Source organism: Dendrobium catenatum, unplaced genomic scaffold, assembly GCF_001605985.2.
Source record: "Dendrobium catenatum unplaced genomic scaffold, ASM160598v2 fragScaff_scaffold_1557, whole genome shotgun sequence".
Taxonomy (NCBI): domain Eukaryota; kingdom Viridiplantae; phylum Streptophyta; class Magnoliopsida; order Asparagales; family Orchidaceae; genus Dendrobium; species Dendrobium catenatum.
Window position 1 is genome coordinate 7,376,940 of NW_021320019.1, and position 21,031 is coordinate 7,397,970.

The following is a 21,031-nucleotide window of genomic DNA, read 5'->3' on the forward strand; positions in this document are numbered from 1 at the left end:
TACATCATCCCTATTTATACTAATGGTTACAAGTAGTTCTAGATTTCTCTATATATTCTAGAAACATCTATTTTTAATATAGCATTTACTACAAAAGATATGCATCCTAGAACATTCTACAGTAATACTTAATGGTTGAATAATCTAGATAAAGGAATACTCTAGAATGAGAAGCATATGAAATTAATAATTTCTAATACTCCTCCTTGCTACTCATTTTCGTGGCTCCAAGCTTATCACAAAGTTGTTGAAATTTATCTCTAGGTAGAGCCTTTGTGAAGATGTCTGCCAGTTATTCTTCAGATTTGTAGTATATCAACTTTACATCTCCTTTACCGTCTACTTCTCGTAGGTAGTGATATTTTATAGCAATGTGTTTTGTTCTATTGTGAAATACAGGATTCTTAGCCATATCAATAGCAATATTATTGTCACAACAGATCACTATAAGAAGTTCCTATTTTGAGCCCATGTCTTCAAGTATTTTGCAAAGCAAAATTATCTGATTTGTAGCACCTGCGGCAACACATATTCTGCTTCTGCAGTGGATTGAGCAACTGAACTTTGCTTCTTAGAATCCAAGGTAAAGCAATAGCCTGATGAGCTTTTCATATCATCCTAAGAGCCAGCCCAATCACTATCTATAAACCCAACTAAGGATGATTGAGTACTTGGTTTATAACATATACTAAAATCATTCGTGCCTTGATTGTACCTTAATACTTTTTTTAGTAGCACTAAAATGAATTTGAATTGGCTTTTGCATGAATCTTGAAAGAAGGCCGATAGAAACATGATGTCTTGATGACTAGCAGCTCGGTAAAGTAAACTCCCAATTAATCTTCTATAGGTAGCTGCATCAACCTCTTTAGTACCATCTTCTTTCATCAATTTATCATTTGCAATTAAAGGAGTGTTTACAAACTTGCATTCATTCATTTTGAATTTAATTAGCATATCAGTAGCATACTTTTTCTATGAAATGAAGATCACTCCTTCTACTTAATGTACTTCCATTCCAAAAAAGTAATGCATGTGCCCCATGTCACTCATCTCAAAGGTCTTCATCATCTTAGTTTTGAACTAGTTGATCATCCTCGGACTATTCGTGGTAACGATTAATTCATCCACATAGAGAGAGAGACAATGAGAAGATTCCCTCCTTTGATTTTCACATAGATTATTGGTTCACATTTAACTCCTAGTTAATCCATGGTTGCAAAAATAGTTATCAATTTTGTTGTACCTTGCTCCCATAGAGAGACTTTTTAAGTTTATAAACTTTCTTTTCTTCTTTTATGAATCCTTCAGGTTGTTGAACATATACATCTTCCTCGAGTTCTCCATTTTGAAAGACTACCTTTACCTAGTCTTCCAAATAAGCCAAATTATGTATGAAATTATGCCACCCTATGTTCACTCGGCTTGGGTAAAGGCTTAGCTATATCTATAGCCTTAAAACCCACCCTACTATATATAGGGTTCTTAGCAACTCTTATGACATATTTATGAATTCATGTAAGGAAGACACATGAGATAATTTCTTGTTCTGCTGCCCCTCAAGGGTTTGAAGATGGTATACAATTTACTAACATGCAACAAGCTTCTTGAAATTAATTTGGACTTGAAACATTATCAAAAATTTACATATATAATTATCTTCCACAAAATTATCATTCATGTGCTACATCATGATGATTCAAAAAAGTGTTGAAATATAAACGTGAAAGCCAAGGAAACAAATAGTGCTCCACCTAAGACTAAGGCTTAGTTTGGAATTTTTTTTTTTTAAAAAAAAGGTTTCGTTTGGGATGACTTTCTTACTACTTCTTAAAGCTGCTTTCTAATATAAAAAATTCAACTTTTAACTAAAAAATCACTTGAAGAAGTAGTAAGAAATGTTAATATTCTCTGTACACGTGGCATTTATCTGTCCACATTTTTAGTTTTGGTCAAATTATAATTTCGGTGTTTTCTTGATTTCAATTCCTGTCCACATGTTTTTGTAACTATCAATTTCAGTATTATAAAATGGCTACCTCACCAAGACGGCAAGGTAAGCTTTTCGCCCCTTTGTTATTCCTCTAAACTGAAACTATGAGATTCATCATGGTATCAGAGCACTGATCCAGAATTTTTTTTTTTTCAGATCGACTTCCTCTTCTTTGCGCTAAATCAACTTTGATTTCTCTCGGTTCATCTTCATCCATCTACCACATACCACAATGTCTTCTACAAATCAAGAAGAAGAAATCACAACGCCGAAAATGAATGATCTACCGCAGATCCCTTCATCACTTAAGTTTATGATGGGTAACATCAAGAATGTGGTATCTCAACCTTTGACCACTAAAAATTACCCAAGCTGGCGATCGCAAGTCTACAAACTCTTATGGGAAAATGGATTTGAAGGATTTCTAGATGGAACCACTGAAGCACCTCCGAAATTCCAGAAAAGTAACACATGTCAAACAATCTTAAATTCTTCCTATGAAAATTGGAATTTATTGGATCAAAATTTAGCTACGGCGTTGTATTCGGTTATTTCGCCTGCAATTCTCCCTTATGTTCTCAAAATAGATCATAGCACCGACATATGGAATACATTTGATAAACGTCTTCAGTCAAGTACCAGATCAAAGATTATACAACTTAAAAATGAGATGCATTATCTAAGCATGAAAGACAAAACTATGTCTAAGTATCTGTTAGAAGTTAAATCAAAGGTTGATTCGTTAGCTGCGGCTGGTTACACACTGGATACTGAAGATGTCATTCATTACACATTAAATGGACTCCCAAACACGTATCAAGGGTTCAAAATAGCTATCTGGATGAATCTTCAACCATTAAGTCTGGATGATCTCTATACACTTCTGTGTAGCGAAGAGATTAATTTAGCTCAAGAAGCACCCTGAGAATTGCAAGCACTACAGATGTCTAACAATTCCACAGCTCTTACTGCCACTCAAGGTCGTGGTCATAGAGGTAGAAACTTCTATAGAGGATGAAATTCGTATAATAATCGGTCACAATCATCATCAACTAATACAAACAGAGGTGGTAAATCAAACAGAATAGCTACAACATGTCAAATATGTGGAAAGTATGGTCATTCGACAGTAAAATGTTGGTATAAACATGATGATCAATACAATACCGAACAACCAGTCGTAGCATTATTTACACCACCATCAAAATATGATTCAACAGAATGGTATTTAGAAAGTGGAGCATCAACTCATTTGATGTCAGATTCCAATCAAATGCAAAATTCTCAAGCATACACTAGACAAAATCAAATTACCATTGGAAATGGACAACAATTGGCCATAAAGAGCACGGGTAAAGGTCATCTATCTACATCGGCAGGTATACTTCAACTGTCTAATATAAATCTGGTACCGAATTTAGCTTTTAATTTATTATCTATGCACCGTCTTGCTGCTGATAATGATTTCTTCATTTTGTTTACTGATCACGGATATGAAATTAAGGATCAGAAGACATACAAGACTCTTCTCAAGGGGCCATGTATTAATGGAATTTATCCAGTCCAAAATAGAACTGCTTCTGTTACCAGTAATGCCAATCTTGCATTAGTTTCAATTCAATCCATACCTGATCTATGGCATCGAAGATTGGGTCATCCATCTTCTCATATCTTGTCTCATATAGCTAGACATCACTCTGATATAGGCATAAACAATAACAAGAGCATGTGCAATGCCTTTCAAATGGCTAAGAGCCATAGACAACCTTATCCTTTATCTCAAAGTAACACTCATTTTCCTTTTACTTTAGTACATTCGAATGTTTGGGGTCCGTCGCCACATGTGTCTACTAAAGGATATAAATACTATGTTACATTCATCGATGATTTCTCTAAGCATACTTGGGTGTACCCTTTGATTAAAAAATCTGAAGTTGTCTACAAATTTCTTGAATTTATGAACATGGTTGAATGTCAATTCAACAAGAAAATTCGTGTTATACGTACAAATGGAGGTGGGGAATATATAAATGCAAAATTTCTCACCATTTTGAAAAACAAAGGCATTGTTCATCAATATACTTACCCTTACTCTCCATCCCAAAATGGGGTTGCCGAGCGTAAACATAGATACTTAACAAAAACTCTTAGAACTCTTCTCATTGAAGCATCTATTCCGTCACATTTATGGGTTGACACATTAATGACAACCAACTATCTCATTAACATGATGCCATCTTCAAATACTGATAGCAAATCTCCTCATGAAATTCTATATGGTACTCCACCTTTATATGGGCATTTAAAAGTGTTTGGGAGCTTATGTTATCCTTGGCTCAAGCCATATGCTGCCAATAAACTGTCTCCTCTGTCCCATCCTTGTGTTTTAATAGGTTATGCTTCATCACAAAAAGGTTATAGATGTTATGATCCCATCACAAACAAAGTGTATACATCACCTCATGTCATTTTTAATGAAGTTATTCTGCTATTTACACAGAAAAAGTATACTGATCATACTCAATTCAGTCAATCCATGGCCATACCACCATTATTGTTAGTTCCCACTGCTAACTTGCCCAAACATAACACCTCTAGTACAAAATCTATTCCTAGATCTGATCACTATAATCATACTGGGTCAATTCAGTATAATTCCATCAATTACTTGTATAGCAATTCTGCTACTACAGACACTCTGAAATCTGTAGAAAATTCAAATACTTAGAGCCCAGATTGTAATCAACTAGAAATTGTAATTGGAAACAGTAAAAAGGCTCAAAATCATCAACAAGTTCATCAAATGGTTACCAGATTTAAAAGTGGGAACACTAAACCCAAACAAATTTTTGATTTGTTTTATGGTATGGGTAATTCAGAACCTACATCCTATCATCAAGCTGTGAAAACTGAACATTAGAGAGAGGAAATGTCACATGAATTCCAAGCTTTACAATCACAAGGTACTTGGGAATTAATTCCACCTTCACCTGACATGAATATTCTAGATTGTAAATGGATGTTTCGAACAAAAATAAAATCAGATGGTACCATAGCTCGATACAAAGCAAGGTTGGTAGAAAAAGGATTTCATCAAGAGTATGGGTTGGACTATACATAAACGTTTAGTCCTGTAGCTAAAATTACTACTATTCGAGTTTTTATACTCATAGCCTTACATTACAAGTGGAATATTCATCAACTAGATGTGTCGAATGCTTTTCTACATGGCAAATTAACAGAAAATTTAAACATGAAGCAACCTATAGGGTTCCAAGATTCGGCTAATCCACATTATGTTTGCAAGCTCAAAAAGGCTTTATATGGGATCAAACAATCTCCAAGGGAATGGTATGCGACTTTATCAAATCATATTATAGAATTTGGATTTAAAATGAGCAATGCTGAACCTTCTTTATTTACACATCAAAAAGCAAAAATTTGGTTATACATGGTGATATATGTGGATGATATTTTACTAATTGGAAATTCAAATATGGAAATACAAAATCTGCTAACAAATTTGCATGCCAGATTTCAGATGAGGGATTTAGGATCCCTGAATCAATTTCGGGGAATTCAAACTGTTCCCACATCTTTTGGAGTTCTGTTACATCAACAGAATTGTGCTCAGCAAATTATAAATAAAGCTGGGATGAAAGATGCTAAACCTGTATCAACGCCACTGGCAGGTAAAACAATTCTTACTACTACTTCACATGAACAATATTCAGATGTGCATCTGTATATATAGTTAATAGGTGCATTGCAATATTTGACATTAACACGGCCCAATATTCAGTTTGTTGTTAACTAGTTAAGTCAATTTATGCATAAACCACTCAATATGCTCTTTGAATCACTAAAAAGGTTACTACAGTATCTTAAAGGCAATACGGAAAAAGGTATCCCTATATACCGAAATTCCATTCATTTATAAAGTTATGTTGATTCTGATTGGGCTAGTAACTCTCATGATAGAAAATATATTTCTGGTTATTGCAATTTCTTGGGTAAATCTATCGTTCATGGAAAGTTAAAAAGCAAACAACGGTAGCTAGATCGTCTACAGAAACTGAGTATCAAGCATTAGCTACAGCAGCAACAGAGGTTATATGGTTACGAAGATTATTAGAAGATTTTCATATACCTCAAAATGAACCTAATATGGTTTATTGTGATAACACATCTGCTATAGCATTAGCAAATAATCCAATTTTTCATGCTCTCACGAAACACATAGAAGTGGATTGTCATTTTATACGTGATTGCATACTGACCAAGAAACTTACTCTACATCATATATGTACAAACAATTATGAAAGTTCGTTAGGGATGTTAAGCCCAATAGAATTGGCCCAAGACTAACCAAAAAGGGGGGGGGGGTGAATTGGTATTTAAAATTTTCTTTAAGCAAAGAACAGATGCAAACCAAATCACCACAAAAAAAAGTGCGAAAGAAAATAAATGCGGAAGCAGTAAACAAAACAAGAACACAAGGGTTTATAGTGGTTCGGTCAACTCGACCTACGTCCACTCCCCGGAGGCGCCCTCCGAGTATTGCACTACAATCGTGACTCTCCTTTAGCCCCCACAGCTAGGCGGAGAAGCTTTTACAAACACCTCTTTTTGCCACACCCGGCAAGGCATAGAACCTTCCTCCTTTTGCTTCCTCCTAAAGCAGGCAGAGAAACCTCGATCGCTTGCTGGAACTTACCTCTCCCAATCGTTCCAAGGACAAGAGACTCTAGGGAAGAAGAAGTGGAATAATGCATGGAGAAACCCTTGTGAATCCCCTCACAAGCTCCCCTCACAAGATCCTCTCTCTCTCTCTCTCTCTTAGGTATTCTCAGGTAAGACAGCAGCCAAGGATGTTCAAAACTGCTGAACAAGAGCTCTTAAATAGAAGAGCTTCAAAGGAGCTCATTAATTGCAAGTTGGCGACTATATCGTCCAGGACGATATGGACATCGTCTTGGCTGATCAGTACAAATGCCATGAGATCGGCCAGAGCATCACCCTGAATGCAAACTGGACGATTGAAAATTGGCTTGATCGTCCAGGATAATCTCACGATCGTCCCGGCCGATCAGTTCAAATTAGAGGAAAATCATCCAGAGCATCGCCCTGAATTCAAGCTGTTCGATCCAGATCGTCCAGCACATCGCCCTGAATTTGTAGTGGCCGATATTTATCATCCAGGAGCAATTAAGGATTTTAGAATAGATCATCCTGGCCGATCCTGTGATCATCCAGGATGATGTGATCGTATCAATCATCCTTAATTACTTCCTTGATTGTTTGATCATTTAAGGCATAATTGTGAATATCGTCCAGGCCGGTCCAATATCGTCCTGGCCGATTGCCAAATATACAGAATACCTTAATTGTTTATGACAGCAATTTCTTTCTATTTTGAGCCTATCGTTAAGGCTGATACAAGTATCGTCCAGGCCAATTGGCTAATGACGGCTGCCTTAATTAAGATCCCCTGATTAGATTTTTTATTTTAAGCCCGATCGTCCAGGACGATGTAAATATCGTCCTGGCTGATATGAGTAAAAACAGAAATTCTAAGTCTCTCAAGTGTGTGTGTGTAGGGTTACTTTACATCAGTCACACCAAAGATTACAATCGACTCAAGAAGGGAAAATATGAAATTACAGACTGACTCAACCCTAATCTACCCAATCTTGAGCTGAATCCATTTTTCCGTCCGATCTTTGATTCCTGAAAAGTTAGTAGTAAAAGACAGTCCAAGACAAGCAAGAGTGTTTGCTAATCACCAAAATATAGTTCATAGACCTAAATTTATAACAATCTCCCCCTTTTTGATGATGGCAAAATACTATACAAAAAATTTAAAAATCAGTAGTGTAACACACGTAATCGAAAGTGCAAAAAACATCCTAAAACTACTCCCCCTTTTGACATCTCAAAAAGGAGGGAATCAAGAACAAAAGCAAAACACAAGACAATTTTTTTTACCAAGGCATGAAGATGATGTAGTATTCCATGTGAATTATTTTAAAAACTTGTGAGTTAATGAGTTAACAACATCAACAATCCAAAGAATGGTAGAATATACGATCATGATTATCCTTAGCTCGGACTTTCTCTTAGGGTAGAATCATCTTTTGAAATCAATGACCTAACTCAAAAAATCAATTGGATATGAGGAAAAAGAATCCATTCAGCACTTGGTTTAAGAAAAAATATCTTATAGAATAATGAACCAAAGTAAATTTGTCACAATCGCAAAATAATCAAAATTAAGCCTTTGATACATGAAAACTTCTAAGTTTTTAAAATATTTGAAAAGAGAGAGGAGCTTTTTTTTTTGTGGGCTCATTTTATGCCTCTTGTCAATTGATTGGTGCTTGTGCACATCTTTTACTTTTTGATATATAATTTTTTAATTTGGCGTCATTGCGCATGTTTTGTTGGCATCATTGGCCAAAATTTTTATTTTTGCAAGCTCCATTCTCTTTTATAACTCTTAAAAAGTATTTTTAGTTGTGAGTATATCTTCTAGATATTAGAGAATAGGGGCTCTCTCTAACATAGAGAAGAACTATCCATAAAACATAATCAATTAACCAATGACAAGAGTAACAAGGAATCTTGATGTGACAAAAAAGACTTTAAGCATTATAAATACAAGATATATTTGCTTAAGCGAGTTTAGAAAGGATCTAAATTTCATACACAATCTTTAATTTGAAATAGATTTTTGATTAGAAAAGAAAATTATGCCACTAAAATAGGTTAGAGAATGAGACACAATCAACGAAATATTCTTCCCATCCAATAGATTAAGAGATGTAAAACATTGATTACAAATTCTCAAAAGCAAGGACAAGGCATAGAATATCATATTAGCGATGATTTTTTAAAGCTAAAAAATTAAGAAAAGCAACAAAAAATAAAGCAAGCTAAATCAAAAAAGAAAAGAAAACAAAGAGAAAAAAAGGAAAAAACTATTAAAAGAAAAAGAACAAAAACCAAATAAAGAAAATAGAAGATAAAGTTTATGCAGTTATGTCAATCACACCCAATCTAGTCCTTAAAGAGCTGAAAGTGTCGAATGTTAGTGGTTTAGTAAAGATGTCAGCCAGATGATTTTTAGTTGTCACATAGTGTAGCTCAATGTCTCCCTTAGTCACTTGGTCTCTAATGAAGTGATGCCTAATGTCAATGTGCTTAGTCCTTGAATGTTGGATAGGATTCTTAGAGATGCATATGGCACTAGTGTTGTCACAATAGATTACGATGGTGCCTACAGGTAATCCTAAATCCAATACCTGTTATTTCAACCAAAGGACTTGGGCCACACAACTTCGAAGAGCAATGTACTCAGCTTCAGCAGTGGAAAGTGTAACAGCAAGATTTCAATTTACTTGAATGATATATAAGAACTTTGGATCGTATATATAAGATAGACTATTGTAGCAAGATAAATAAGATCTTAATTTCAAAAATCATATGTTAAAATGAGATAGACTTTTTATTTATAAAAGAAAATTATATCACCAAAAGAGGTTAGAGGGAGGAAAACCATCAATGGTGTTTTCTCCCTTAAATCGATTTAGAAATGCTAATCATTGACCATAAATCTCCAAAGTTTAAGAACAAGGAAAATCATCATAAAGAAAACACAAGTAAAAATGACTAGAGAAAAACAAAAAAAAAACTATCACAAAAAAACAAAACATAACAATAATCAAACTGCAATTCAAGAATTTGTTAAGCAACAAATGTAAGCAGTTATGAGTTGTGATCCTCCGTTTGTCCAAGTATCCTATGCTCTCACGAGGTCTTTGATGAGAGCAATCCTGCAAGAATCAACAACTATCAGACTTAGGAACCCAAATAGGTTTGGGACCCTTCTCATAAAAAGTAGAGTATAATGCATGTGAGTTATACTGTGAATTATGCAATTTTGGTCTCCACACCCAATGTGTACTACGGTAAACAGTGCAAGTGTGTGAGATGTGTCCTAGCATGCCACATAAAAAACATCTAACTCCAGGAAAAGGATTTCTTAACTGGTTTGAGTTATAATGCCTCTTCCTAGGTTTTGGCTTTTGATCAAAAGTAGGTGTCATCCTAGTTTTCTTACATGTATCTAATTCATTTTGAATCTTCAAATTTGTGGTTTTTAAGACTTCATTCTCAATCCTTAAGTTTTTTTCCATCTCTTTAGACTTCTTAAAATCAGAATCAAGTGAGGTGTATGAAACTTTAATGCATCATGCTCATCAATAAATTCCAAATACTTTTTGTTTAAATCAACAAATTCATCAAGTAGAGCCATGTGATTTGAATCAATCGTAGAATGATCTTTGAGAATAATTTCATGTTCTTTTTGTAAATTCAAAAGCTCTAATTTTAAACTAGCATGGGTCTTCTTGAGTTTTTTGTATGATGCATAAATTTTCTCACAAATTTTAAAAAATTGATCATAAGTTGGTTTACATACCTCTTCATCATCGCTTTGCTCAAGATGATCTTCCTCTATTAAGCACAGGTTTGTTGTCTCTTCCTCAGGTTCAGTCTCAGAGGAATCTGATGCAGATTCTGCCCAGAATACTTTTTGAATTTTTTTCTTGTCCATCCTGAACTTGGATTTCTCCTCACCCTTTTCCTTTTCTTTGCTTGAGTGATCTTGAAGTGTAGGACAATCGGCTTTCACAAGTCCAGGCTTCCTACATTCATAACAAACAATATCAGAAGATCCTTTAGAATATTTATTATCCTTACCTTTTCTTCAATGATGTTTTAGTTTCTTCTTTAGAAAGTTTCTGAATTGCCTTGAGATGAAGGCAACTTCATCGCTCTCAAACCCGGAAGAATCGGAGTCAGATTTGTGTGCCTTTAGTGCCACCATTTTCTCTTTCTTTTTCTCACATGCATCAAGATTTCTTTGATTCACCCCTTGCTCGTAAGCAATGAGTGAACCAAGTAAGTTATCAAACGAATACGTGTTCAAATCCTTAGATTCAATTATAGCAGTGATTTTAGCATCAAAAGAGGAAGGCAAGCATCGTAAAATCTTGTTTACTTTTTCAAAATTCAAAAGCTCTCTTCCTAAGGCATGCAAAGAAGTAACAATCTGAGTAAATCTCATATACATTTCAGAAATTGATTCATGAGATTTCATAAGAAAAAGTTCGTAGTCATGCAAGAGAATGTTCAAACGGGATTGTTTAACTTCATTAGTGCCTTAAGTGATACACAATTTATCCCAAATTTCTTTATCAGTTTTGCAAGTGGAAACACGCATGTAGTCTTCTGATTTTAAAGCACAGAAAAAATAATTAAGACATTTTGCATTCAATTGAGCCAAATCCCTATCATCTAAAGTCCAAAAAGGAAGTGGAACAGTAATGCTGTTAAGTTTACTAGTTGGTGGTGTGTAACCATCCGTAACAAGCATCCACATGTGTTAATCAGTAGATTATAAAAACATAGACATGCGATTTTTCCAAAAATTAAATGGGATATTATCAAATAAAGGTGGTCGGGTAATAGAATACCCTTCCGGTGTATTACGATTCCCAAAGTTAGCCATGGATCAAAATTCAAAAAGTTTTCAAACTTAGTTTTTATGAATCCCGCTCTGATACCACTTGAAAGTTCGTTAGGGATGTTTATAAAACTAGCCCAAGGCTAACCAAGAGGGGGGTGAATTGGTATTTAAAAATTTCTTTAAGCAAAGCACGGATGCAAACCAAATCACCACAAAAATAAGTGCGGAAGAAAATAAAAGAGGAAGCAGTAAATAAAACAAGAACACAAGGGTTTATAGTGGTTCGGTCAACTCGACCTACGTCCACTCCTCGGAGGCTCCCTCCAAGTATTTCACTACAATCGTGACTCTCCTTTAGCCCCCACAGCTAGGTGGAGAAGCCTTTCAAACACCTCTTTTTGCCACACCGGGCAAGGCAGAGAACCTTCCTCCTTTTGCTTCCTCCTGAAGCAGGCAGAGTACCTCGATCGCTTGCTGGAACTTACCTCTCCCAACCCTTCCAAGGACAAGAGACTCTAGGGAAGAAGAAGTGGAACAATGCTTGGAGCAACCCTTGTGAATCCCCTCACAAGCTCCCCCTCACAAGATTCTCTCTCTCTCTCTCTCTCTCTCTCTCTCTCTCTCTCTCTCTCTCTTTTAGGTTTTCTCGGGTAAGACAGCAGCCAAGGATGTTCAAAAATGTTGAACAAGAACTCTTAAATAGAAGAGCTTCAAAGGAGCTCATTAATTGCAAGTTGCTGACTATATCATCCAGGACGATATGGACATCATCCTAGCCGATCAGTACAAATCCCATGAGATCGGCCAGAGCATCGCCCTGAATGCAAACTGGATGATTGAAAATTGGTTTGATCGTCCAAGATAATCTCAAGATCGTCCCGGCTGACTAGTTCAAATTAGAGGAAAATCATCCAGAGCATCGCCCTGAATTTAAGCTGTTCGATCCAGATCGTCCAGCACATCACCCTGAATTTGTACTGGCCGATATTTATCATACAGGAGCAATTAAAGATTTTAGAATAGAACGTCTTGGCCGATCCTGTGATTTTCCAGGACGATGTGATCGTATCAATCATCCTTAATTACTTCCTTGATTGTCTGATCAATTAAGGCATAATTGTGAATATCGTCCAGGCCGATCCAATATCGTCCTGACCGATTGCCAAATATACAGAATACCTTAATTGTTTATGGCAGCAATTTCTTTCTATTTTGAGCCTATCGTCCAGGCCGGTACAAGTATCGTCAAGTCTGATTGGCTAATGACGACTGCCTTAATTAAGATCTCCTGATTAGATTTTTTGTTTTAAGCCCGATCGTCCAGGACGATGTAAATATTGTCCTGACCGATATGAGTAAAAATAGAAATTCTAAGTCTCTCAAGTGGGTGTATGTGTAGGGTTACTTTGCATCAGTCACACCAAAGATTACAATCGACTCAAGAAGGGAAAAATGAAATTACATACTGACTCAACCCTAATCTTCCCAATCTTGAGCTGATTCCATTTTTCCATCCAATCTTTGATTCCTGAAAAATTAGTAGTAAAAGACAATCCAAGATAAGCAAGAGTGTTTGCCAATCATCAAAACATAGTTCATAGACCTTAATTTGCAACATATTAGATTGCGGATATTTTTACTAAACCTCTACCATTGATTAGATTCAAAACTCTTGCATACAAACTAATCATGCGATTCCAAGCTCAGTTTGTGGGAGGGTGTTAATATTCTCTATACACGTGGAATTTATCTGTCCACTTTTTTAGTTTTGGTCAAATTGTAATTTCTGTGTTTTCTTGATTTCAATTCCTGTCCACATGTTTTTGTGACTATCAATTTCAGTATTATAAAATGGCTACCTCACCAGGACGGCAAGGTAAGCTTTTCGCCCCTTTGTTATTCCTCTAAACTGAAATTGTGAGATTGATCAAGAAAGCCGTCTCAAACAGAAGCTAAATCTCCTTCATAATTCAAATCTATCTATGGCTAGCACCTAATGTTTAGTAATCCTATCGCTTATATCTTACCCCACTTAATTGTTGTGGCTGCCAATTATAAACACTGGCGGAAAAATGCCTCAAACAAAACATAACATGCTGAATCTAAACAAGCTCCCAATAATATTTATCTTTCTCCAAAATTAGTCAGAAAAGAAGCTAAATAAGGATACCAACCCAGAACACCCTCACCCCAACTTTTTCCAACCATCTGTTAGGCACATTATTGTTCAAAATATGAGGAACTATGGATTGTGTAATGCAATTCAATATTGTGATGTACAACATAGGGTATAATATCAAGTGCTGGTAACTAACAAGAAATTTCATAGTGGATCAAACCTTACCTTTCTTTCATAGAAATAGTACGTGAGATCACTGAAGAGCTTGGGCGAGTGAACAATGATAGGGATGAGCTACAACTCTGAAGTCAAGTGACTCCGCTTGATGAATGAAACAGCTCTATGAAAGTCTGCTGGCACTTCACGGGTGACTTACATCACCTGGCAAACCTTTTATGTAATAGATAATAAAGAACTACCACCTGAACAAAAGAGTTGCGGATCCAAGTATCTATTTATAAGTACAACTGAGTAGTTTCTTGGCTACGGCTATCTAATATTAGAAATTATTAATTTCATATGCTTCTCATTCTAGAATATTTCTTATTCTAGAGTATTCCTTTATCTAGATTATTCCACCATTAATTAGTAAATGCTTTATTAAAAATAGATGTTTCTAGAATATATAGAGAAATCTATAACTACTTGTAACCATTAGTATAAATAGGGATGATGTATTGTTAAAATGGTAAGAGAAAATATATTCTCCTACTTCCATTAATTTCTCTCTTCATTTTTCATTTTTCATTTTTCTTACAAATGGTATCAGAGCATCTTCAATTTATGGGAATGATGATAGGCTCGATTTCTTCTCCACCATATCCAATATTCACCAGCAAAAACTATGACTAATGGAGCGTGAAGATGATGAAGATGTTCCGATCACTAGATCTATGGGAGATAGTTGAAGATGGAATTTCGACCGAAGTTGTCAGTACCTTTGATGGTTCTTCTAATCTCACGCAAATCTGGGTGTTTAAGGCGCTCTTCATTCTTCAGCAAGCAGTAAGTGACACTATTTTTCCATGACTAATACGGGCTTCTTCGTCAAAACAGGCGTGGGAGATTCTACATGGGGAGTTTCAAGGAAACTCAAAAATAAAAACAATAAAATTACATGACTTCCAAAGAGAGTTGGAAAATCTAAAAATGAAAGAAACAGAAAACACAAAGGAGTACTGCTCCATAATCATTACCGTGGTAAACCATATGATTGTGTATGGTGAAGACATCTCAGAAGAGAAGGTTTGTACAGAAGACCCTCATTGGCCTTACCATGAGTTACGATCATGTGGTGGTTGAGATCGAAGAGTCCAAAGATCTCTCCTCATTGTCGGTGACAGAGTTGATGAGCTCATTATATGCTCATGAGCTCCGACATGAGAGAAGGAAGGATACGACTCTTGATCAGCATTCCAGTCAAAAGTCAACTTGAAGAAGAAAGATAAAGGATTCTAAGAAGAAGTCTAAAGAGATTACGAAGAGTGGAGACAACCCACAAAAGAAGGAATACCCACCATGTAAGATATGCAACAGACAAATCACTTGGAAAAAGATTGCTTTCATAATGGTAAGCCTCTATGTTATTATTGTAAGAAGTTTGGGCATGAAGAGAAGGATTGTTGACTTTAAAAAAAATCGACAAGCTAACTTTATGGAAGAAAAGGAGAAGCAATTGTTCTATGCCTGCCATGTTGTGGCAGAGCAAAGGAAAGAATGGTTTCTTGATAGCGGGCAATAATCATATGACTCTAGATGAAAGTCTATTTACTCAGATTAATAAATCTGTATGTGCTAAAATAAAACTTGGAAATGGAGAGTTGGTAGAAGAAAGTGGCAAAGAAAAAATTTTCATCAAAACCAATGAAGGAATAAGGCACATAAGAGAAGTTCTTCTGGTTCTAAGCCTTGATCAAAATCTTCTCGGTGTTAGGAAGATGATGCAGAATGGGTATTCCCTACATTTTGAAGGTGATGTATGTATCATTCTAGACCTTAAGAGAGACAATCAAGTTGTGACAAAAGTAAGAATGAAGGATGGCAGAAATTTTCCTACTAGTTGGCAATATCCAAGAGCTTTATTTGCAAAGAGTGATGATACAATTCTTTGGCATCAAAGATTTAGTCACTAGAACTTGAAAGCTTTGAGATTACTAAATTAGAAGAATATGGTAAAAGACTTACCTCTATTAGCTCAAGATATGTCTATCTATGAAGGATTTATAATGGGACAGCAACATAGAGAATCATTTCCTTTCGGAGAATCTTGGAGAGCAAATTCAATAGTTGAACTTATTCACATTGATCTCTGTGGCCCTATGAAGACACCATCTCTAAGCAATTGTAGTATTTTATTCTCTTCATTGATGACTATTCTAGAATGACATGGGTTTATTTTCTCAAAGAATAATCAGAAAATTTTGGTACTTTTAAGAACTTTAAATTATTAGTTGAAAATCAAAGTGACCAAAAGATAAAGATCTTGAGAAGTGATAGAGGAGGTGAGTTCAACTCATGCCACTTTGGAGAATTTTGCAAAGAAGAAGGATTGGAGAACTAACTGACTATTGCCTACACTCCTCAAAAAAATGGAGTCATAGAAAGGAAGAATAAAACTATTATGGAGATGGCAAGGTCCATGCTAATAGCAATAGTCATTCCAAAGAAATTTTGAGCTGAGGTTATTAACACTGTTGTCTATGTGCTAAACATATGTCCTACAAAAGCTGTGAAAGATATCACACCTATTGAAGCTTGGAATGGACACAAGCCTTTTGTTAATCACTTTAGAGTATTTGAGTGTCTCTATTATGTTCATATTCTTAAATAAAAAAGGGATAAGATAGAAGAAAAATATGAGAAAGAAATTTTTCTTGGGTACAACTCTCAATCCAAAGGATACATGGTCTTTAATCTCAAAACACAACAACTAGTTACTAGCAGAGATGTCAAATTTGATGAGGATGCTATCTGGAAATGGGAAAACATAGATGATCTCAAGCTATTTCTTCAAGCACCGTCTATCGACAACACTACAGAACAAGCCACAGTTAACACTGTATTACCAGGTGATCACCTTGGGCTCATTTCTACATCATCTACCTCAGTCAATGATGAGGACTACGACAACACTTCTGAAGGTGAAATTTCTTCCACTTCTTCACCAGGACTGCTCCAAGAAGGTACCGGGAACTACAAAAGATATATGAATCTTGTAACTTCACATTAATAGGACCAAAAAGTTATAATGTTGCCTCAAAAAGCCTATTTGGATGGATGCTATGAAAGAGGAGATAAGAAGATTAAAAAGAATAACACTTGGGAGCTAGTGCCTTATCCTAAGAATAAGGATATAACTGGAGTTAAATGGATATTCAAGTCAAAACTTAACCCAGATGGCTCTTTAAACAAATGTAAGGAAAGACTTATTGCCAAGGGCTACTCTCAACAAGCAGGAATATATTATAATGAAACTTAAGCTCCCGTTGCTAGACTTGACACCATCAGGATTGTAATCGCTCTTGCAGCTAAAAAAAATAGAAGATCTCACAATTGGATGTAAAGTCATCCTTTCTAAATGGAGAACTCGAGGAAGAAGTGTATGTTCAGCAACCTGAAAGATTCATAAAAGAAGAAAACAAAGTTTATAAATTTAAAAGGCTCTCTATGGGATCAAACAAGCACCTCGAGCATGGTACAGTAAAATTGACTTATTTGAAAGGCTAGGTAATAGTAACTTAACCATATCACAAGTAAATATACAAGCAAGCTACAAAGTAATAAGAAATAGGTTCATCTCCCTTTGCATCATTAAAATAAATTTCAAATTTAATTACATCAAGATCCAAAAATGGAATCAATATGATAATTGGAGATCTTTCACTATTTATACTACTCCTTGAGAGGTATGTAAAATGAGCACATCTCCTCAACTAAATCCTTGTAAAGAGGTGCAGTGCCCCTAGTGTGGTGCAGTGGGACTGAGCCTATCATGCCCTAAGATCTATTTTGGAAAGATTTATCTTTTACCTTCTAATTTCAAGCCAGAGCTACTAATAACACCAATATATAAAAATAATACAACAAAAATAATCTTTTGTTTACATCAAAACATATACAGATGCATCTACATAATACTAAAAAATCATATGCAATAATCATGGTTTACTATCAAAAACATTAATCACTCATAATTACCCATAACTACAAAAGAATGCAACAAACTATTAGTAAAAAAAATACTTATATCGACAAATGATCAAACAGCACTCCACTAGGGCCATATCCTTCTCTGAACCATATCACAAGTAAGCATACAAGAAAGGTACAATAAATAAGAAATAGGTTCATCTCCCTTTGCATCATTAAAATTAATTTCAAATTTAATTACATCAAGATCCAAAAAAGGAATCAATATGATAATTGGTGATGTTTCACTATTCAAACTACTCCTTGAGAGGTATGTAAAATGAGCACATCTCCTCAACTAAATCATGGCAAAGTGGTGCAGTGTCCCTAGTGTGGTGTAGTGGGACTGGGCCTATAATGCACCAAGATCTATTTTAAAAAGAATTATCTTTTACCTTCTAATTTCAACCCAAAGCTACTAATAACATCAATATATAAAAATAATACAGCAAAAATAATCTTTTGTTTATATCAAAACATATACATATACATCTATATCATACTCATAAATCATATGCAATAATCATGGTTTACTATCAATCACATTAATCAATCATAATTACCCAAAACTACAAAAGAATGCAGCAAACTAATAGTAGAAAAAAAGTACTTATATCAGTAATTAATATGTCATCACTCTACTAGGGCATTACCCTTCACTGAACTATATCACAAGTAAACATACAAGCAAGGTACAATAAATAAGAAATAGGGTCATCTCCCTTTACATCATTAAAATTAATTTCAATTTTAATTACCTCAAGATCCAAAAAAGGAATCAATATGATAATTGGAGATTTTTCACTATTCATACTACTCCTTGGGAGGTATGTAAAATGAGCACATATCCTCAACTAAATCCTTGTAAAGTGGTGCAGTGGGACATGGTCTATCATGCCCCAAGATCTATTTTGGAAAGATTTATCTTTTATCTTCTATTTTCAACCCAGAGCTACTAACAACATCAATATATATAAATATTACAGCAAAAATAATCTTTTGTTTACATTAAAAAATATATAGATACATATATATATCATACTAAAAAATCATATGCAATAATCCTGGTTTATTATCAATCACATTAATCAATCATAATTACCCATAACTACAAAAGAATGCAACAAATTAATAGTAGAAAAAACTTATATCAACAATTAATGAGTCATCACTCCACTAGGGCCATACCCTTCCCTAATGCGTACAAAACACATAACAAGCTAACATTCTAGTAGCTCAAATAAACCTACAATTGCTTATGACGTAATCTTTTAGGTCATATCCATATGAATATTAGCAATCAATATGAACAAAAACCATATGATGGATCAATAATCCCTCTTTCTATCATATTCTAGTTTTTAATGTGAAATGTTATATGAAAGGCTATCATATGAATCTATGTGATCATATTAATTATATTCATGAGTTGAATAAACTACTTAAATACGTGTATCATATGAAATACAAATACGATAATATGAGTTTGTATCAGTTACAAAAATAGAATAATTATATATTTTATTATAACATTTGATTAATTATCAATACATATCTATATGATATTGGTATTAATGCATCATGTTTGTTCCATATTATTTTTCAATACTTGCATATCTCTACTATATCAATTTTCTTTATTTATGCAAGTAAGATTCAGGAATGATTTAGCTATATCATATAGTATCTAGTACATATCATATTAGGCCATGTGTATTATGTACCAGTTTATCATATACATGTATCATATATCAATACTTGTATTAGCCTTTTTATGTATATTGTTCCTATATCAACCATATCATATCACTTACTTTATTATCATAACATATCATGTTATATCTAATCATAAGAAATCATGTCATGTGCACATATTAATAGTATTATACAAGTATGGACATCTACCTCATGTGGTGTTTTTCTTATACCATTCATCTCATATCATGTAGGTCAAACCTAAATGAATCAATCATATCATATAGAAGTCTTATACGTCTTATAAATCATAAATCAAGTTCCTTCTTGTAAAAGTTGTCACTCTCTTTCAGTTCATATCAATCAAGCTCTCATTATGCCTCTCATCTCATATTTTAGGGGTTTACTACAAACTTTTATTTAAAGGATAGTCTGTCAGCTCACCCTCACATACAGGATAACATATCTTTGGCCAATCTAAATCAATCAAATATCTAGCCAGCCTTTCTTGTACATACACACATATTCCATATCATGTACTTATCATTTATAATTTCATGAATCATATATCATGTACATGTATAGTAAAGCCAAAATATCATGTAGTCCACTTTAGTAATATGAATTATAGTAGTTATATTCAGTATGCATAACAGCATGCATATCCTATCAATGTAATTATATCATAATGAATGTAATGCTAGATCAACAATAATAGATGCATTTCATATAAGACCAAAAAATATATTTTAAATGTCATAAATTATTTCTTACATATTTTTTAATTTAAAGTAAAAAATACTCCACATGAAGATATACTCAATGAAATCTCAATATAATAATATTAAATCATTCAAAATGAAGACATTTATGATATATTAAAAGTTATATAGTAAAAGTTTGCAATATTAGTTGATAATGTACTTTTATCAAATTTGAAAGAGATAAACCCCCAGAAATTAAAATCATTAAAAGAGTAGGGTTAAGGTCTTACTACAATATGAAGAACTTTGCTAATTGGCTAAATAGATAGAGTTAACTAGAGATGAACTTTCTTTCTCCTTTCTTCCTTCTCTCTCCTCCTTCTCTCCTTCTCTTCTTGGATCAAAATCATGCAAAATGAGGGATGGGGGGTACTTCAAAATATTTAGTAGAATTAGATATCTAAAAATATGTTTTTATTTACCTAGCTCACAGAGATCAAGACCACAACACCATGGTACTAACCCCATTTATTAAAACATTATTATCAAAATTAAGAAAGAATGACATGCACCACATTGCCCAAGTACAACACTGCTATGTTGAACAACCTAGAACCTTCCAAATAAAGGAGAAAATACTATTGTACTCGCCAGCCCAATGCCCTAGTGCTCCTAGTGGAAAAATAAAATTTTAGTTTAACATCTATGTAGATTTGGGGCTCCTTTTTTGGTGATCTAATATGACATTGAGAATAAAATACTATTTTGAGAGATGGGCAAATTATTCTATAATGGAATCA